The sequence below is a fragment of the Dromiciops gliroides genome, chromosome 2, assembly GCF_019393635.1.
Source record: "Dromiciops gliroides isolate mDroGli1 chromosome 2, mDroGli1.pri, whole genome shotgun sequence".
NCBI classification, from domain to species: domain Eukaryota; kingdom Metazoa; phylum Chordata; class Mammalia; order Microbiotheria; family Microbiotheriidae; genus Dromiciops; species Dromiciops gliroides.
In genome coordinates, this window is record NC_057862.1 from 307918780 (window position 1) to 307939673 (window position 20894).

The window sequence follows — 20894 nt, forward strand, 5'->3', positions numbered from 1 at the left end:
TGGAGTTTCCTTTGGGGGAGGGAGAACGGCCCTCCCATCTTCGGGGCTGAGAAAGGAATCCAGCGCACCTTCCCGCAGAGTTCTGCCAGTCCTTACCCGGTTGCATCCCATCTATCGTTTAGGCCTCGGATCAGGCTTTCTGGAAGCCTTTTAAAGCCCCTTCACTGTCTCTGTGTTTAAGTCCTACAACTGTCCAGGAGGGCTATGAGCGTCAGTGTGTATCTGAAACAGTACGGACACGCTGACCATTGTGTGCACCTGTCAGTCATCTATCACCTGTCAATCCTCCCCGAGCTACCTCCCTCTAAGAAGGTTGAGCTTTGTCTCCCAACCCAGTAGATGACCTCCGCCCAATCCTCTTCGGATCCTTAGTCTTCGCTTCTGTAGAATGGGCATGGGGGCTTTCTGACATATGGATCCTTATTGCCTTACCCTAAGCGAAGCCAGAAGTCCTGACTCCCCTGGTACTACCCGACCTAGGGGACTAGCGTTGAAGCAGTCCGTTGCAGGCAGATCTTGTAGCCGCCTTGCGGCCGAAGATTGGCGGGGGAGGGAGGAGCTAAGTAAGAGAAGGGTAGGCGCGCGCTTTAGGTCTAGTGGAAGCCGAGGGAGGGAGGAGAGAATGGGGGGCGGGGCCGACAGCGGAAGTGAGGTCACTTCCGGGCTGGGTGTTTGTTGGACTGGGGAAGGGAGGCGGCGGGTGAAGCGCACGTAGAGCGGGGGGAGCGGCGCTGCCTGTGGAGATCCGCTGAGGCCGACAGGACTCGCTGGCTGCCGTCCCCGCTGCCGTGCACTGGGTGAGGGGGGCCCCCTCCGGGCGGAACGGCGGGAGGAGGGGGCGGCGCAGCAGCTGAGAGGGGACTCCATGACGGCTGAGGGAGCCTGAGAGGCCTTGCGGGCTGCGGGAGCCTTGGTCCCTCCTGGTCTTAGCGGGTGTGAGGGGAGGAGGGCTCTGTCTTCTCCCCCATGAAATGGCGGTGACTTTTTTATTGTCATGATTATTATTTGGGTTCTCGCGGCTTTCCATCCGGGTCTTTGGTGGCGCGCGGGGGCTGCCGGGATACCAACCTTTCCCTCCGTCCGCTCCCCCCTCTCCGCACACACCTCTCTTCCCTACTCCCTCCGCCCCCCGCCGCGGCCCGGGCAACAAAGCTCATTGTTTGTTCCTGTCTGCGCCTGCGCGTCACCACGCGCAACGTTTTCCCCCCTTCCCCCTCCACCCTTGCCGCGCCTGCGCCAGTCTTTGCTAATCCGAAGAGGGGTGGGTTGTCTTGGTGGGAACCCCTCAAAGTATTCCAGGCGGGGAGGGGTGGGGAGCTGTTCGTAGCCCTTTGGAATCTTTACTGTTCTCTCTAAGTCCATTCTTGGTCCACCCACCTCCCCTCCAAGCTTTGGTTATTGTAGCACATGCTTGGGGCACATATGCAGGTGCTACACATATCAAAGGTACCCCTCGTTCCCCAAGCTGCTTCTGTGTTTCTCTATCCCTCACCTGGGTCAGGTTTTCGGGACACAGTGGACCGCAGCAACTATAGCCTGGGCATTTTCTAGAGCATTAAAGCATTCTGCTGGCTTCTAGTCCTTCACTGACTTTTGCAAATAACTAAGAATGCTCACCAAACCTCTGAGCTCTTTCTGTGAGAGAGGCGGACACAATAGCTTGTGGAAAAGGTTGGCTTTGTCAATAACTTTTCCAAGTTTATTTTTGTTAAGCCGGCCATTACAAAAAATCTTGTGGGTTTGTTTTTAGTGTAATTGCTGTTCTCCCTATTCTTGTCACCTTATGTGGAATTAAGGATTGTATTTATGAACAAGCATTTTTGTGGAGACTTTGAAATTCTTTCCCATCACTCTGAAAATTCCCGACTTAAATTTGAGTACACCTTAGAGTTAGGAGAAGACATATGATATTGTATAAGGAGGATGTGTTTCAAGTTAATATGACAGTGATTTTGGTTAAGCTCCATCACTTATTAGGTAGTCTCATGATAATCTTGCCCTATGCACATGCACAAAAAGTGATGGCTGAGGTGAATAATGTAGATCAAGAAAGATTATATTTCTATGGGGGGGCAGTAGTTGGAAGCATGCATAGAATGTGCAAAGCTAAACACTGAGAAGCTAATAAAACTTCATTGGACTAGGTGAAGAGTGTAAGTTACTGCAGAGTTCTTAGTCTAAGCCGACTGATTCAGACACAATGTAATTCTCTAGAACCAGACACTACATCTGATACAAAGTATCCACTCCTGAGTATTTCCTAGATACTGGAGAATTAAGGAAAATGGATCTAGCTCTTGTCCTCAAGGAACGAACTTAGGCTCTTCATTGAACTTTTCATATAAATAAATATATGCATCCCAGAATTGAAATTTGAATGCACTTGTTTACAATGTTTTGGAGTTCCTATACTACATCCTCACACACAAACGTTTGGATTTACACTTTCTTTCATCTCTTTAACTCATCCTTTTAAAAGTCTTCTCCATTACCATTACAGTCCAATAGGTCCAGTGCGTGATAATTGTGATTTGTTTATTAATTTGTTTATTAATTAATTTATTATTAGCATGATGTGTCCTTTGAGTTTTATCTACAGTTCCAGGGCATCTGTATATTTATGGTCCCCCTTATTAAACTGCTGGCTAAGATTAGGGGTACAAATTTGTTACTACAGAATGGAAGGTTTTTTGTAGACCCATAACTTCATGTTCATTAAAATAATGTTTTAAAGGTCTAAGATAATGGACCCCAAACATTCAAACACAGAACTAAGATCTTTTAATTTATAAAATGTTAGTTACTACTTCTATCATTGTTTTCAGACAGAATTATGTAACAATTTGCATGTTTTTACATTAATGCCAATAAATTTTATCCCAGGTGATTGCACTATGGCTCTTGTCTTGACAATGTCCTGACATGATGTTAATCTGATCTCATTTAGCAATATTACTTAGACTTTCAGCGGTCATTTGGGAACCTTTTTATTTCTTGCAGGAACTAGCAGAGGGGTTATTTAACTACTTTTTTGAGTCAGTACATCCTGTCAAAATTATAATTTTCCTGAAATAAACAAAGGAAAAAAGTCTCATTTTATTCTCTAACAATTGAAGATTTAAAAAATCATACCATTTAACACTTTGAGATTTCTTCTAAGAATCTTCCTGCAGATTTAAAAGTGGTCTTATTAAGATACTATGAAAAGATAACATCAATGTTTGAAAATAAGGTTTTTACTACTAAACATGGTATCATCTGCAAGTGACCCTAGATTTTAGTGTGGTTTTAATGTGTTTGTTTTTTCCTCTAACCTGGTAATATATATGAATTAAGTTTTGGAGGAAATTTTCTGCATGCAGAAGCCGCCCCTGGATAAAATTATAATGCAGACACACTATAAAGTTTTGATAATAGCTTTATATCTCCTTTATTCTGTTTTAGTTGTGTACTTATTCAGCACATACCCATTTTTGAATTAAACTAAAATTGTTGAGTTAGAAATAAAAATAAAAGTTCTCCCTAATTGAAATTGGAAGAAATTGTGTAATGGATAGGGCCTGAACTTGGAGTCAGGAAGAGACCTGCATTCATATCCTGTCTCTGATATCTACTACTTAAGCTGTGTGACCTTGGCAGTCTCAATTTCCCAATTTCCTCAACTATAAAATGAGAGGTTTGGAGTAAATGGCCTCTGGGGAGTTTTTGTTTTATTTTTGGTTAGAATTTGTTACTTCTAGCACCTATTTTCCTCCAATTCTAAAAGCTTTTAGTTTGTATTCAGTCTGGCCATTCAGAGCTGAGCTTAATTTAGGTAATTAGTCTCCTGTAACTCTCAGCAGCCCTACAATAGTACTAATATTATTAATTTAATTATCTAGTTGGGTAGGTCCATTAGTCACTCTTACTTTTGGAGTAGAAGATAAAATTATTGAGTCCCAGTTACTTCATTGTGTTTCTACCTCCCTTCCACAACAGGACAGACGTCAAGATCAGATGTTTGTAAAGTGCATTGGAGATGTCAGCTAATAATAGTAATGGTCAATTTCTGACAAAGCTGAGAAAGTGAAGCTAAAGATTGATGAGGTTCAAATGAAGTAACCTTGAAAGATACCTATGGTACCAGGAGGGTAAAGGATTTGATTGTAGGGGGAAGGAATAAAACATGTTCAATCTCACCATACATTAAGCCCTTTAAACAGATATATAACCTATTCTGGGAGTAGGGGACACTCACCCCTCTTGCTCCCACTTGTGACTAGAGACCCAAATCTAGTCAGCAATTGTTTCCTCTTGTGGGTAAGATGATGTAGTAGTAGTAGTCATCGTTATCATTGTCAATTCTTGTTAATTCTTGCTTGTTGCAGTTTTTAATTACTTGAACAGCCCTACTTGACTAAAAGTGATCCTGGTCAGCTACTTGTCTTTTATGGCCTTCAAAGCAGAGGTGGTTTGATGAGTGATAATGGGCAAAAAGCTGACCTAGCTCCTGTCTGACTGCATTGTTTAAAGCTTAAGACCTATTTCCTAATCCTTTCCTTGCTCAGCATCTTTTAGTAGTTGCCATCAAGAAAGGAGAGGAGTCCCTGATGTTTACTAGGCTCCAGAACTTGCCTAGGCAGGTTTCATCATTGTATTGGCACAACTTTTGCCCATAACACTTTTGAAAAGGCTTTAATTCAGGACTTTTGCTAGATCTGATTCTGTATGATACTCAAGTGGTTGCTAAAGCATATTTGAAATCAAATTAGTATTTCAGTACATATGGATATTTCTCGTGCATCATGTATTTAGTTTCTGGCAAGTTAAATTTGACTGGTACAAATCCAGTTCTTGGATAGCCTTGTTTTTAGTGCCCTAAGCTTTTGAATTTTGTGGTTGCATTCTTTAAAGAGATGTTATCTTTGTACTTTAATATGGAAGTTTTTGGAAAAGTGGGATTCGTTTCCTATGAAATTTTAAGTAGTAGAACAAAAAGGCACTGTTAAAGTTGTTAGAAGGTACCTTTGAATATAGCTTGGTTATAGAAGATATTTTGAATACCCATTTAGACTTAGCTCTGGCCAATTGTAAAGGCAGGACAGATCTGGTTGTTAGTGATATTTTTGAGTCAGGTCGAAAATGTAACTCAGTTACTTTCATGAACATATTGGGTATTTGACAAGACGTAGGCAATTCTCTTTGAATTTCTTTTCTAGAGGGTTTTATTAAACTCAACCTGCAAATACAGCAGTTGAAATTATCTTTGCTTCCTTTGACTTAAATTACAAATATAACAGCAAAATATTTCCACCATAAAAATTAATTTTCTGAATCCTTGTCTTATCTGCTTTCAGAGTGCCATGCTTCCCACCCCAGCTGATACTGAAATTTCTTTTTCTGTAGTTGTCATCTATTGTGGACTAAAGAATCCTGAACTTGGAAGGAAAAATTGAATAGATTTCTACTGCATGGTTTGGGTTTTATCATAGTGAAAGAGGCAAAACTTACTGCATCTTAGTGTATCAACAATACTTTACAGGTGTTCTATCACTATTCAACACTCTCTCCCACCCCAGCTGAAACTAACTAGGATTAAGGGGCTCTAAGGTGGTGGGGAAGGACCTGCATGGCTACTTTGTGAGTAGTAACCCACAAGAAGCCTAGGGGATAGTGATTGGGGAAAAGGTCATCATTTAAATCCCTGGCTGTGCCTCAATCCCAAAATAAAACTACATAAAACAAAAGATTGAAGTCATAAGGTAAACATTTGTTTATTATTAACTTTCAGGCTTATTTGGGAATGTTAATACTTAGGAATACAGACAAAACTCTAGACTGAATTTAAGGGTCCAGGTGTCACACATGCCAAATCAACTTCTATGAATTTTATCTAAGGTAGCCATGTTTCTGGTAGGAAATCTTAAGTTTTAGTATAGTGTAGCCTCAGGAAAGGCAGGGCTAAATAGTGCTAAATGATAGAGTGCTAAACTGCACTCTATCATTTTCCCCTTTGTCATGAATTCATTACAATTACTGTTTGGATCATTAATAAACTTCCTTTAAACATCTTATAAAATTTCTTAAAATGTTAAAATATAAAAATTTAAACTTGCATTTTCTGCCTGTATTATACCTAGCCTCTAACACTACCTCTGTGACACTTAACCTCTCTGATGACCAGTTCCCTTTTCTATAAAATGAAGGGGATAGAAGGCCTAGCCTCTGAGGACCCTTCCATCTGTAAGTCTATGAGCCTCCATCTATGTTAGATGATAGTATATATTAGCAGATTGTGATACATCCCAGCTTTACTAGAAATCAAACATCTGAAGGAAGGTGTTCATTTGCTAGAATCCTTAAATGGGAAGTATGTAAGTTCCCAGGTCCTGAGAAAGAGGGTGTTAGGAGAAGGGGAGTTGACAATAGGGGAGAGATTCTAGAATGGTACTTCATGGCATTCTTCAGAGAATATGTAGCACTACAAGTATACTACTGCTAGAACCTGAATTTAATGGGACTGAACACAAACTCAGTTTTATTTGGGGTTTAGAGTTTTTGTACTTTTTCCAATCGAGGGGAAAAAAGGTCTGGTTTATAAAATGGGAATCAACCTAAAAATAAAATTGGTTTTGTAGAAATTAATTGACCACTAGCTTTTCCAGAATGAGCCTAGTTCTGTAAAGCAAAGGGATGGATGGGTAAAATGAATAAATAAATGAATAAAAAATTCATAGAGCTCTGAGGGACCTTAGAGATTAAAGTAGTTTACTTCTTCTATTTCACACTTATTGCAGCTGAAACATAGAGAGTGGGCTTGTCCAGAGTCACAGAACGTGGTGTTAGTGCCAGTGCATGGACTAGAACCTAGGTCTCTGTATTCCCATTCCAGTGCAGTCTGTGTTGAGATCTCCTTTTAAAAAACAAACAACAACAAAGCTTTGAAGCAGCTTTTGACATTGTTGCTCATTATTTATCTGGATTATTTTAGGTAGATTTCAGTAATTTCTAGATATTTCTTGTCATTTAACAAAGCATTTTGAAGTGCTTTCTTGGCTTACATGACCTCAATAATTTGCATGGTAGTGTGTTTTCTTGACATTCTCAACTAACATTAAACTTCTTCTTGTAAGGTTACAAAAACAACTAACATACAACCATGAAAGATCCAAGTCGCAGCAGTACTAGCCCAAGCATCATCAATGAAGATGTGATTATTAATGGTCCATTCTCATGAAGATGATAATCCATTTGCTGAGATACATGTGGATGGAAAATGAAGAGGAATTCAACAGACAGGTTAGTAGTAGTATTTTGTGTAAAGATTTTTTCCCCAGTCCTCGTGCTCTTCTAGGCTTGGAGTAAATAGACTTATATTTTGCCTGGGGGAGTGTGTTCCTTACCTCATATTTTGCAACTAAGACAAATAAGACTCTGGGCTCCTTAGTACAGGGATTGCCGAGGTGAGGGAATTCTTTGTACCAGTGTAGGTCAGCTCCTTCTGTGCAACTTATAGTGTTTGAGCCTATCTAAAAGCATTAAGAGGCTTAATGACTTGCCCAGCATCACACCAGGCTCTATATTAGAGGAAAGACTTGAAACACAGGTCTTTCTGCAATGCAGGCTCTCATGACTGTACTTACTCTCTAAATTTGGACTCTCTCTTCGCCTAAGACACCAGTCTAATTATACCAGGATCACTGTATCATGGTTAAACATGTAGGTAGGAGCCTAAGCCAACTCCTCAAAAGCCTTATTTTCTTCAAGTTCAGATTTTAGTTATCATAGCTGTTTGTCTTTCCGAAAATGGTGAGTGTCTTGGTTTACTCAGACACATTTTTATCAGTTCATCATATGTCCTGACTCAAACATTGGCAGTGAACTTCAAGTTTAGTCAGCACAATGGTATGTCAGATTATGCCTTTTCAAATTGCATTTGACTGCCACTTCTTCAGCATTATCATAAAAAACAATGTAAACTTGGTAGTGTTCCTCTTAGGGCTTGATCTTCTTCAAGTGAGTACTCTTAAGTAATGATATTGTCAACCTGTAGCCAATATGGCTTCCTCATACCAGATGAACACATTCAAAAGTAATGCCCTCTGCTTTGTCTTGTTGCTTCTCTGTCAAACACAAACAGTGGAGGAAAAGAAAAATATTCTGTTAATATTAGTAACTCTATGGTAACCTATTACTAACTCTAAAGTAACCTTAGCATATGCTTCATTATTTTTTTTGTTGTTGTTGGGGCAGTGGGGGGTTAAGTGACTCGCCCAGGGTCACATAGCTAGTAAGTGTCAAGTGTCTGAGGTTGAATGTGAACTCAGTAGGATTTGAACTGAATTCAAGGCAGGTGCTTTATCCACTGCACCACCTAGCTGCCCCAGATGCTTCAATTTTAAAAGTGAATCCTCATTAGAACAGAGGCAAAGGGGGAATATTGTTATTTGTTTTTTAATGTTTTAAATTGAAATTTCATTTAGACACTGCCCAGATTGAAGAGGAGTTGTGGGTAAGAAGAATTCATTGAAAGCTGTTTCCAAGAAATGCTGGAAAGAAAGAAGAAGAAACATGAATGGTTCATTCCAGCTCTGAGACCTCCCACAAACTATGGACCAAATTCCGGACCAGTTTAATGACCCTTGTCATCAGTGACAGTTTCTTCTCTGGAGGATCTTGTGGTAAAATATATATAATTATTTTCATCTTTTAAAAAACTAGTTTCCGCTTTGCTATTTGTGGGGAAAGCTTGTCTATACTCTTAAAGAAAGTGTACTGAACAGGTAGATCTCAGAAAACCCAGGTTCAAATCCTTGCCGGTGTACCACTTACTAGTTGTATGCCCTTACACCAGCATCTTATCTTTCTAAGCCTCTTTATTCATCCTGTACTATAAGGGCATTGGACTAGATGATCTCTAAAGTTTCCCCAGCTCTAAAATCCTCTATCCTACTAATTCATTTTTCTGTCAGAAGTAGTTCTGTTGGCTAAAATTGTTGTGATGCTCCTCCAAAGCTTGGGATTCTGTGATGGGGTTACACTGATATGAATTGCTTCAGCCCCAATATGGAATAACGTTCAGAGTATCCTTGGTTTTAGTCTCATATTGAGCATTTATTTATTCCTGGTCTTAATCACTTAATCTCCATTCCTCAATTCCTTTTCTAGGATATTTAAAGAATTGCTTTATTTATATTACTTTAAAAGAGGGGCCATGATGATTATTAGTTGGTTGAGAAACAGGTTTATGTAAATTTGAGAAATTAAATTCTGGTTCTAAATATTTGCACAGCCATTGAGTCATTTTAGTAGCAATGATCTTTTATAACCTCTAAAGCTTTGATACAAATACTTTACTCATCACTTATGATCTTATATTTGAATAAATTACACAAATGGTGTGTTTTTAAATTTTCCTTCCTTTTTCATTGTTGACAGCTATTGATATACAGGACTCATATTTGCAATAAGGAAAAAAAAAAACCCAGAATTCTGATATAAGCTAAATATGAGCATTTAGCATGGGGCCCATCATCTTTATTTGATAAAATTCGTTTCAGATTAAAATAACCTAATAAGGCTAAAATCAAACTAGGAACCTAGTGAGGACTGATGCCAGCATTTTCTATCCTATTTACAACCCCTAGCCACTCAGGAATTCACTCCCAGTTTCGGAAACGATCATTTGCAGCTGTTGCTTGGTCACTGAGCTTGGTACTATTCAGAAGGGCTACTAGAGAACACTGAAATTTACAGTGTGTGTCCTTTGTTATAATAAACACAGAGCTATTGCTGGAACAAGTACTTTTATTCTGAGTATCTGCCTTTTTAGAACTACATTATTAATTCAGTCAATAAGTAAGTATTTATGTAAGGAAGTGCCTAGGTATAAAGAATACAAACTTTGGATGTCCTACTCCTTATGACTACAGTACAGTGCCTGGATTGTTTGACTTGAATGCCTATGGGTATTGCTGAAAATATGAATGATGTTTTTCTCTGTAGTTGCCAAAAAGACATATACATTTCAGACCTAATATGACATGGGTGGGGTTTTTTGGTGTTTTTTGTATTATTTACTTGGGCAGGGGGATACATCCTGACCAAGGAAGTACTTATTATGTGCAAATATGTGGCTCTTGACACAGGATCATCATCATGCCTGTAATAATGTTCAGCTTCTAGCTGGTGACCTAAAAGCAGGTTGCATATAGCAGGCCCAGGTATCCCAGCCCTGGAGTGCATCCTCTTCATCGGTTGCCAAATCAAGAGGTGGAAGAAGAATTTGTGAATTCAGAAGCATCCCTTTTCTCCCTTATGCTTTGTCCTCTGCACTTTGCAGGCCTGAGGAAAGCCTAAAAAATAATAGAATTTTAGAGCTATAAAAGGACCTTCGAGATCATCTAGCCCAACTAACCACCATTTTAGAGAAACTAAGGCATAATTTTTAAAAGGAATCACTTGCCCAAGGGTCACACAACTAGTCCAGCGATCTAGAACTAGAGAAGGACTAAGAACCTAGGTCCTCTTGGCTCCCAGTATGAGTGTCTGTGCCTTACAACATTGCCTGCAGATTTTCGAAAGCTTTTGTTTTCCACATACTAAAAGAAAAGACAGGATTAATATTTTGATATTTTTCCTCATCCCTAATGCTAACAAGTAGTAGAATGACTAATTTTGAATTTTACATCTTTCAGCTTCCTAAAGGTAGTCAGTGACAGGGAGAGCAAAGAGAAACTAGGTTCTAGGTCATCTTGCAGACTTGATCACTCATAATTACTTACTTGACTGGCCAACTAAGTGTTACAGTAAAAGTATTTCCATATCAGGAAATTTTTGTTCTTAATATATAAAGAACCCTGTTACAATACCTGTAACTTTCAGTGGCCTAAGTTTTTTGGTGTTCAAAGAAAAGCAGGTATCATGATTAGATCACCAGAACCCTTTGAGCAAAGCCATGCCATCAGTTAATACAGAATGTGTATTCCTGGTTAAAATAAAACTTCCCTGACTTCAAGCTTCCATAACTTTAATGTCGGAAAGATATTACATTTGGTTCTCAGTTTCACTAGAGATGTGGGGTTAATGACTGAAGGAATTGAACCTTGAGTTGTTGCTTTGTCTTGACCATAACACTACTTTTGCATGTGGGGAAATAATGAATACTAATGAGCTTTTAGGAGCAGTCTCTTAGTAAACTTGCTTTCTTACTTTCCAGGTCAAGAGTAATCTGAATCAAATGCAAAGGAGTTTGTTCCTGGGGTGAAGTACTAAATATTTGAGTAGACGGGGCCCTCTTTGGTGGATGTAGCACAATTTCCACACTGTGAAGGCAGTATTAGAAGACTTAATTGTAAAAGCTTCTCCCTTCTTGTCACTGTGTTACACTTATGCATTGCCCAAAGTTTTGTTAGTCTTGCATGCTTAATAAAAGTGCCTGAGACTGTTATTAAGTAAAAAGCTGTCAAACGTTTACTGAAAATAATTGGACCCTTGGCTTGATGTGAAGGACAGTGAGGAAAGAAGCACCAGTCAAGTTGTGACAAATCAGACAACCTCTGAAAGAGATTTAGAAATTTGACTAAATGATTTGTTTTAATTGAGGACTAAACTGGTCACTTGGTTGTTAACCAACACCTGTTAATGCCCTAACTTAAAAAAAAAGTCACATTTTGGAAGTAAAGTTCTAATTGTTACACAAAATTACTTCGTTCAGACTTCAGTATTGTTACTTATCGTATTTGTCCCCGTGGAGAGGAACTTGTATTTCAAGATTAGACGTGGTAATGAAAGAGCTCCACACAAGCAGCTGGTCTCGAGTGGCTCCTGAAGTTACAAAGTAACAAACAGATGAAAACTACCCCCTGATTTTTACATTATGTTATCATGTTAGAAATGTTGAAACCCACTCCTACTACTTATACATCCAAGGAGGAGTGTAATTTAAAAATTACGTCATCTTCCAAGTTCCCCAGTACTTCATAGCTGTGTCTATGTAAATTCTAGCATATAACACTTAGTCAAATTGAACCAAGGAAGTCTTAGCATTCTGATTTGAGTGGTGCTTTTCTCCCTTGCTTTGTTAATCATCACTACACAGTAGTCTATCAGCACAACAAACTTTTCTTTTAACAAAGCTAGAACAGTTTTGGCTTCTTAAACTTCCATATTTGGGTAGGTTAAGCTGCCATACGTGTTCAGTGTGAATAGTGTTTAAGTTGAAAATATTGTAAAAAAATTATATTTTTTCAAAAATATTTAAAAAAATAAATAATAGTAGAACTGAGCTAATGGTTGTGTTTATTGGATGCAAGAATTCTCCCCTATGGAGAAAACCACTTTCATTTATTTATTTATTTATTTTAGTGAGGCAATTGGAGTTAAGTGACTTGTCCAGGGTCACCACAGCTAGTAAGTGTTAAGTGTCTGAGGCTGGATTTGAATTCAGGTATTCCTCCCCTGACTCAGGGCCAGTGCTCTATCCACTGTGCCACCTAGCTGCCCCGAAAACCACTTTTTATCTGTGGGCTCAGTAACCTTGCCAGCAGGGTTCTCACATGGTAAAGGAACAAATAGGTAGGCTTTGTTGGATTTCAAATTGTTGTGGTACATGCATACAGATTACCGAACTAGATATGCCTCTCTTTTGAAATAAACATGTAAAGCAAACTGCAAGGCCCATCACTACTCTTTTGTCATCCTAGGGGTCCTTATGCTATAACTGGATGCAGCACCCTGTATTTCTGGCCTCAAAATAAAATGAAGAGCTTTCCCTATTTCTTCCCTAATTTCGGGCCCTTCTAACTTCCTCCCTTTGCTCACATGTGTCTGTGGACTGCTGGGAGTCTTTCCCCCATTCCATTTTCTTATGTAACGTGTTGGTAGCTGATATAGTTGGGCTCACTACCTTTCACCTGGATCCCCAAAGGATACTCGGTAAGATCTTTGGTTGGACTATCTATCAGTATCCTACTTGCTTCCTTCTTCCACACAATGGTGTCCCTCTGTTCATGCTCTTTATAAAGTAATACCCTGTATATTTGTTTTACCCTGTTTAGATTCTCTTGAGTCCAACATTGCTAATAAATCCATTACTTGCCCACTGTCCCCTAGGACAAAATCGGATTTTTCCAGCATTCACAAGAAGGAAATGATCTAGAGGCTTATTTAGCATTTCTTCAAGAGGAGAAACCTTGTGAGGGTTTGGTCAAGAGTAGGATCTGCCCCCAAATTTCCCATGTTATCAGGATCCCAAACCCCTGATCAGTGGTATCAGGGATAAGCTCCTCAAATACTTTGTTCCTTGGTAGCCAGGTTTAATATGTGGATTTTTTTTTTTTTTTGGTGAGGCAATTGGGGTTAAGCTGACTTGCCCAGGGTCACACAGCTAGTGTTAAATGTCTGAGGCTGATTCGAACTCAGGTATTCCTGAATCCAGGCCGGTGCTCTATCCATTGCGCCCATCTAGCTGTCCCTAATATGTGGATTTTTTATTGTTTTGTTTTTTGTTTTTTTTGTGAGGCAATTGGGGTTAAGTGACTTGCCCAGTGTCACACAGCTAGTAAGTGTTAAGTGTCTGAGGCTGGATTTGAACTCAGGTCCTCCTAAATCCAGGGCCAATGCTCTAATCCACTGAGCCACCTAGCTGCCCCCTAATATGTGGATTTTTAAAAAGAAGTCTCAGATTATGGAACAGGGAAGTTATGTTTGACTCATTCTTCAGCAGCAGTATGACTGTGTCTCTATTTTATATATATATATATATACTATATATATATATATATATGTAAAATTTGGGGGGGAGTGAGGCAATTGGGGTTAAGTGACTTGCCCAGGGTCACACAGCTAATAAGTGTCAAGTGTCTGAGGCTGGATTTGAATTTTGGTCCCTCTGAATCCAGGGCCCCATTCTCTATCCACTGCGCCACCTAGCTGCCCCTCTATTGTATTGTAACAGTTTAGCATTCTAACTGGCCCCAGCCATCTGCTGTGGATCTTTTACTTACAAAGAGATCTTTCCTCAAGGAAGTTTCAGATACAAGTGGATTCATTATCTATCATGAGCCATAGTGACCACATATCAGTGAAATAGATAGAACACTATTTTAAGAGACCATGTAGGAAATAAAAGAAGAGATTTATACCAGAACTCTTGACTATATAATGCCTTAATATGTCATCCAGGGGTGTTGAAACAAAAAGATTAAAAATTACTTAATACTCAGCTGAAACCAAACTCCAACTTGGAAAGCGCCAGTATGGTTGTCATGGAAAGATTGCTAGGCTTGGAATCAGGCATGGTCTAGTTGTGAATCTTGCCTTTGACTGTACTAACAATATGATATCAAATGGGCAAGTCCTTAAACCGCAAATGAACTTTTTTTCTTCATCCAGAATATGAAGATAATCATCTCATAGGGCTCTTATAATTGATGATTGAAAAGAATTATATAAAACACTTGCAAACCTTAAAATAGTATATAGATATAAGCTGCTATTGTTATTATACAAGTTGGAATTGTAGAAATTATATCCAGTCCCAAGAATACATTACCGAGGGAAGAACTCCATATATTGAAATAAAAGCAAAATGGATATATCACTTGAATACAAAAGGACCCAGCATTAAAAAAAATTAGGTCTGGTGCTGTTCACGGCCATGGCTAGAAAAATTCTTGATAAGGGATGAGGAAGATTATAAAAGAAGATGATTCTGATCACACAAAGTTTTTACATGAATTAAATAAATGAAAAAGGAAAAGGAAAAGTAGAAAAAACATTTGTATCAAATATCACCAATAAAAGTTTGCTGTCAGAAATATAGAGAATCGGCAAAAATATAAAACACGAGAATTAGTACAAACAACACTAGGATATATCCCCAATGGATAAGTGGTTAAAGAATGTGAACAATTTTCAAAAGAATAATTGCAACTACAATTGACCACATGAAAACATATTCCAGAAGATGTGCTAGGTGAAATATACACTAGGGAGGTAGAGCCACCCAGGCTGAACTCTCCTAATATTCTTCTCCAAACAATTTTAATGCATCAAATCAAAATTTTGGAGTGGCAGAGCCAACAAAAGGTCAAATTGAAACATTTTTTCAACTTAAGAAACCAGAGAAGTCTGTATCACTGAGGTGGAGGCTTTTCTGCAGCTGCTGCAGCAGTAGTGAGTAGCAGCAGCTTCAGAAGCATTTCAGGCCAGATGTGGTACTGGGGCAGGGGGTCAGACAGCTGGCCAGAAAGATAACAAGACCCACCACTGGCACTGAGTACAGCAGATGCTGATTGGCAACTATTGCCCATTCACATTTCTGGGTCGAAGTTCCAAGGCCAGAGAGGAGCATTGGTGGTTACAGAGTAACGGGTCCTGGTCATAATACCAAAGAGGAGCAATAGCACTTGAAGTTTTAGGGAACAAGAACCCTTCTTGGATAAAGACCAGGGTGCAGACTAGGAAGCAGTGGCCATACTCTCCCAGGATCACACCATCTTAGAAGTGCTAAAAAATTTGCAGACCCCTAGAACTAGCTCTGGAAAACAGTAGCATAATAAAGCCTGAAACTTCAGATAATGCCTCCCTGTCCCTGGGTGGGCAGACCCCAAATTTATGGTTAAGAAATAGGGCTGGGAAAATAAGTAACAAACAAAAAAAGAATTTTAACTATTAAAAGCTACCATGGTGGCAGGGAAGACTAAGACATAAACTCAGAAGATGACACAGTGCGAAAAGGAGCTGCCCAAAAAAGCCTCAAGAAAAGTGGGAATTGGACCCCACCCCAACAACAATTCCTGAAGAATTAAAGAATATAAAAATGTTTAGGGGGGGCAACTAGGTGGCGCAGTGGATTAAAAGCACCGACCCTGGAGTCAGGAGTACCTGAGTTCAAAATCCGGCCTCAGACACTTGACACTTACTAGCTGTGTGACCCCTGGGAAAGTCACTTAACCCCCCTTGCCCCACCAAAAAAAAAAAAAAAAGTGTTAGAGGGAAATTGTGAAAAGAAATGAGTGATTCAAGAAAATTATGAAAAAAGAATTAACAAGCCTATATTACAAACAAAAAGAAATTGAACAAGCCATTAATGAACTCCCTAAGAAAAAATCTCCAGGGCCAGATGAGTTTACAAGTGACTTCTACCAAACATTTAAAGAACAATTAATTCCAATATTATACAAATTATTTGGGACAATAGGTGAAGGAGTTCTACAAATTCCTTTATTGACACAATATGGTAGCGATACCAAAACCAGGGCAGAGCCAAACAAAGAAAATTATAGACCAATTTCCTAATGAATATTGATGTCAAAAATCTTAAATAAGATATTAGGAAGGAGATTACAGAAAGTGATCACCGGGATAATTCACTATGACCAGGTGGGATTTATACAGGAACTGCAGGGCTGGTTCAACATTAGGAAAACTATCAACATAATCAACCACATCAAAAAGAAAACTAACCAAAATCATATGATTATCTCAATAGATGCCAGGGAAACAGCTTTTGACAAAACAGCACCCATTCCTAATAAACACTAGAGACCATAGGAATAGATGGAGCTTTCCTAAAATAATAAGCAGTATCTACCTAAAACCATCAGCAAGCTTATTATCTATTAGGATCAGGTTAAAACAGGGGTGTCCGTTATCACCTCTGTTATTTAAATATTGTACTAGAAATATTAGCTTTAGCAATAAGAGAAAAAGGAATCTAAAGGAATTGGAAACAGGTAAGGAGGAAACAAAACTATCACTCTTTTCAGATGATGGCATAATCTTAGAGAATCTAGAGAAATCGACCTAAAAAATTACTTGAACGATTAACAACTTTAGCAAAGTTGCAGGATAGAAAATAAATCCACATAAATCATCAGATTTCTATACATGACCCAACAAAGTCCAGCATCAAGAGATAGAGAAATTCCATTTAAATTAAACAGTAGAGGACTCAGCTAGGTGGAGCAAAGGATACATCACTGGCCCTGGAGTCAGGAGGACCTGAGTTCAAATCCAGCTTCAGACACTTGACACTTATTAGCTGTGTGACCCTGGGCAAGTCACTTAACCCAATTGCCTCACCAAAATAAAAACAAAACAATAAAGTAACAGTAGACAATATAAGAACTTGGGAGTTCTACTTGCCAAGACCAAAACCCAGGAACTCTATAAACACAATTACAAAATACTTTTCACACAAATCAAATCAAATCTAAATAATTGGAAAAAATATCAGTTGCTCATGGATAGGCAGAAATAATATAAAAATGACATTCTACCAAAATAATTTAATTATTCAGTGTCATACCAATCCAGACTACCTAAAAATTATTTTTTTATGAGCTAGAAAAAAAAAAGTTCATCTGGAAAAAAAGGTCAAGAATATCAAGGGAAATAATGAAAAAAAAAAATGCACAGGAAAGTGGGCTAGCTGTACCAAATCTGAAGCTTTACTATAAAGCAGCAGTCATCAAAATTATTTGGTACTGGCTAAGAAATAGAGTGGTGGATCAATGGAATAGGTTAGATACAGGAGACACAGTAGTAAATGACTTTATAATGTACTGTTTGATAAACCCAAAGACTCCAGCTTCTGGGATAGGAACTCAGTATTTGACAAAAACTGCTGGGAAAACTGGAAGATAGTGTGGCAGAAACTACACATAGACCAACATTTTACACCTTATACTAAAATAAGGTCAAAATGGGTACATGATTTAGATATAAAAGGTGATGCCATAGGTAAATTAGGAGAGGAAGGAATAGTTTACCTCTCAGATTATGGAAAGGAGAACAGTTTATGACCAAACAAGAGATAGAGAAATAATATGAAATGCAAAATGAGTGATTTTGATTACATTAAATTTAAAGTTTTGTACAAACAGAAGCAATGCATCCAAAATTAGAAGGGAGGCAGGAAACTGGGAAACAAATTTTATAGCCAGTACTTCTGATAAAGGTCTCATTTCTAAAATATATCGGAAACTAAATTGAATTTATAAGAATCCAAGTCATTCCCCAATTGAGAAATAGTCAAAGGCTATGACCAGTTTTCAGATGAAGAAATCAAAGCTATCTATTGCTGTATGAAAAAATACTCTAAATCACTATTGATTAGAGAGATGCAAATTAAAGCAACTTTGAGGTACCACCTGACATCTATCAGATTAGCTAATAGGACAAAAAAAGGAAAATAATAAATGTTGGAAAAGCTGTGGAAAAAATTGTGAACTGATCCAACCATTCTGGAGAGTAATTAGGAACTATGCCCAAAGGGCTATAAAGCTGTGCATACCCTTTGAACTCAGTCAATATCACTATTAGGTCTTTTTCCCAAAGAGATCTTAAACAAGGGAAAAGGACCCACATGTAACTAAAATATTTATAGCTTGCTCTTTTTGTGTGGCAAGGAATTGGAAATGAGGGGATGCTCATTAATTGGGGAATGGGCTGAAACGAGTTGTGGTATATGAATGTAATGGAATACTATTGTGCTGTAAGAAATGAGCAGATGGATTTCAGAGAAACCTGGAAGGACTTGCATGAACTGATGCTGAGTGAGATGAGCAGAACCAGGAGGACATTGTACATGGTACTCAACAACATTGTGTGTTCATCAACTATGATAGACCTGACATTTCTCAGCAATACAATGGTCAGATAGTTCCAAAGAAGTCATGATGGAAAATGCTCTCCAAATCCAGATGCAGATTGAACCATACTATTTCTATTTTTTTTTTTGTTTTTGTTTTTGAGGTTTTTTCCTTTTTGCTCTGATTCTTCTTTCACAGCATAACTAATGCAGAAATATGTTTAAGTGATGTGTTACATATAACCTATATCAGATTGCTTGCTGTCTTGGGGAGGGGGGAGGGAATGGAAGAGAGGGAGAAAAATTTGAAACTAGAAATATTTATAAAAACCAAATGTTGAAAACTATCTCTACATGTAACTGGAAAATAATACAAATACTTTTATGGGGAAAAAAAAGAATTAACAACTGGTAAAAGAGGCAACAAAAATACTAAAGAAAATATCACCTTAAAACCCAGAATTGTCCCAATGGTTAAAGAGATACAGAAATTCACTGAAGAAAAAAAAAAACCCTTATAAATTAGAAACAGCCAAATGGAAAAAGAGGTAAAACTCACTGAAAAAATTCCTTAAATGTTAGAATTGGGGCAAATGGACAAAAGACTTCAAGAAACAACAAAGTCGGGCAGCTAGGTGGATCATTGGATAAAGCACCAATCCTGGATTCAGGAGTACCTGAGTTCAGATCTCACCTCAGACACTTGACATTTACTAGATGTGTGACCCTGGGGCAAGTCACTTAACCCTCATTACCCCATTAAAAAAATAGTACATATAGCAACTCTTGTTGGAGGCTAAGAACTGAGAATCAAGGGAATGTCCATCAAATTGAGGAATGATGGAAAAAGCTGTGCTATGTGATTATAGTGGAATGGTCTTGTGCTACAGGAAATGACAACAGGATGATCCCCGAAAAACCTGGAAAGACTAATGAACATCAATGTATAGTGAAGTGAGCAGAGCTGGGAGGACATTGTGCATAGTGAACAGCAGTATTGTTCAATGAGCAATTGTGGGTGACTTAACTACTCTCAGCAATGCAATGATCCAGACAATCCCAAGGAACTAATGAGGAAGCTTACTATACACCCCTATAGAAAGAACTGATATAAAGAACACTTGTGAATTGTACATATATAACCTGGTTGCAATCTTGTGGAGGGGGGAGGGAGGAAGAAAAATTTGAACTCTAAATCTTATGAAAATGAGATGTTGAAAAGTACCCTTACATGTAACTGGAAAATAAAATAAATAAAGAGCAAAAAAAAAAATAGTACATAAAAGCATTCTAATTTTTTTTTTAAAGAGTCATTTAAGAAAAAACAAAGTCAAAAAGCTAAATAAAGTAGAAGAAAATTAAATATTTCATCAGAAAAACAACTGACCTGGAAAATAGATTGAGGAGAGATAATTTAAGATTAGGCTACTCGAAAGCCATTATCAAAGAAAGACTTCATATTTAAAGAAATTGTAGGGGGCAGCTCAGTGGCACAGTGAATAAAGCACAGGCCCTGGAGTCGGGAGGACCTGAGTTCAAATCTGGCCTCAGACACTTGACACTAGCTGTGTGACCTTGGGCAAATCACTTAACCCTCATTGCCCAAACAAAACAAAACAAAAGAAATTGTAAAGGAAAACTGCCCCAATATCTTAGATCCAGAGAGTAAAATAGAAATTGAAAAAATTCACTGATCACCTTCTGAAAGAGATCCCATCATGAAAACCCCTAGGAATATTGTAGCCAAATTTCAGAGCTCCTAGTTCAGAGCTTCAAGCAGCCAGAAAGAAACAATTAAAATATTGTGGATCCACAGTGAGGATCACACAAGATTTAGTGGCTTCCATGTTCAAGAAATCTAGGGCTTGGAAGATATTCCACAAAGCAAAGAAGCTAGGATTACAATCAAGAATAACCTACCCAGCAAAACTGAATATAATCATGCAGGAGGAGAAATGAATATTTAATGAAATAGAGGGCTTTCAAGCATTTCTTCTTCTTTTTTTTTTTTTCAGGGCAATGGGGGTTAAGTGACTTGCCCAGGGTCCACACAGCTAGTAAGTGTCAAGGGTCTGAGACCGGATTTGAACTCAGGTACTTCCTGAATCCAGGGCCAGTGCTTTATCCACTGTGCCATCTAGCCGCACCCCCCCCCACCCAAGCATTTCTGATGAAATGATGAGAACTAAATAGAAAATCTGACATTTAGTGCAGAAGACTCAAGAGAAGCATAAAAAGGTAAACATGAAAGAATAATCATAAAGAACTAAGTAAAGTTAAACTGTTTACATTCAGATGTGGGAAGATAACACATGTA

The 20894-nt window shown here is 38.4% G+C and overlaps 1 protein-coding gene and 2 long non-coding RNA genes across 5 annotated transcripts in view; 2 read left to right on the forward strand and 1 right to left on the reverse strand.

The window, feature by feature from the left end:
* Positions 1 to 656: 656 nt before the first annotated feature.
* LOC122740865 lies at positions 657 to 8534 on the forward strand. The gene is made up of 3 exons (XR_006354778.1): positions 657 to 797; positions 7113 to 7278; positions 8474 to 8534. It is a non-coding gene; the product is annotated as an uncharacterized LOC122740865 (long non-coding RNA).
* SLC23A1 (solute carrier family 23 member 1) overlaps positions 6720 to 20894 on the reverse strand; it is a 36423-nt gene continuing 22248 nt past the window's right edge. The window contains exon 15 of one of the 3 annotated variants that reach the window (XM_043983669.1): positions 6720 to 6892. The gene's annotated coding sequence lies outside the window, so the exon portion shown is untranslated. Of the gene's footprint in view, positions 8103 to 9565; positions 10335 to 20894 lie in introns of those variants that run through there. The other 2 variants (XM_043983668.1, XM_043983670.1) reach the window with 2 other exon arrangements.
* On the forward strand, positions 8538 to 12265 carry LOC122740866. Its single transcript, XR_006354779.1, has 2 exons — positions 8538 to 8660; positions 11198 to 12265. It is a non-coding gene; the product is annotated as an uncharacterized LOC122740866 (long non-coding RNA).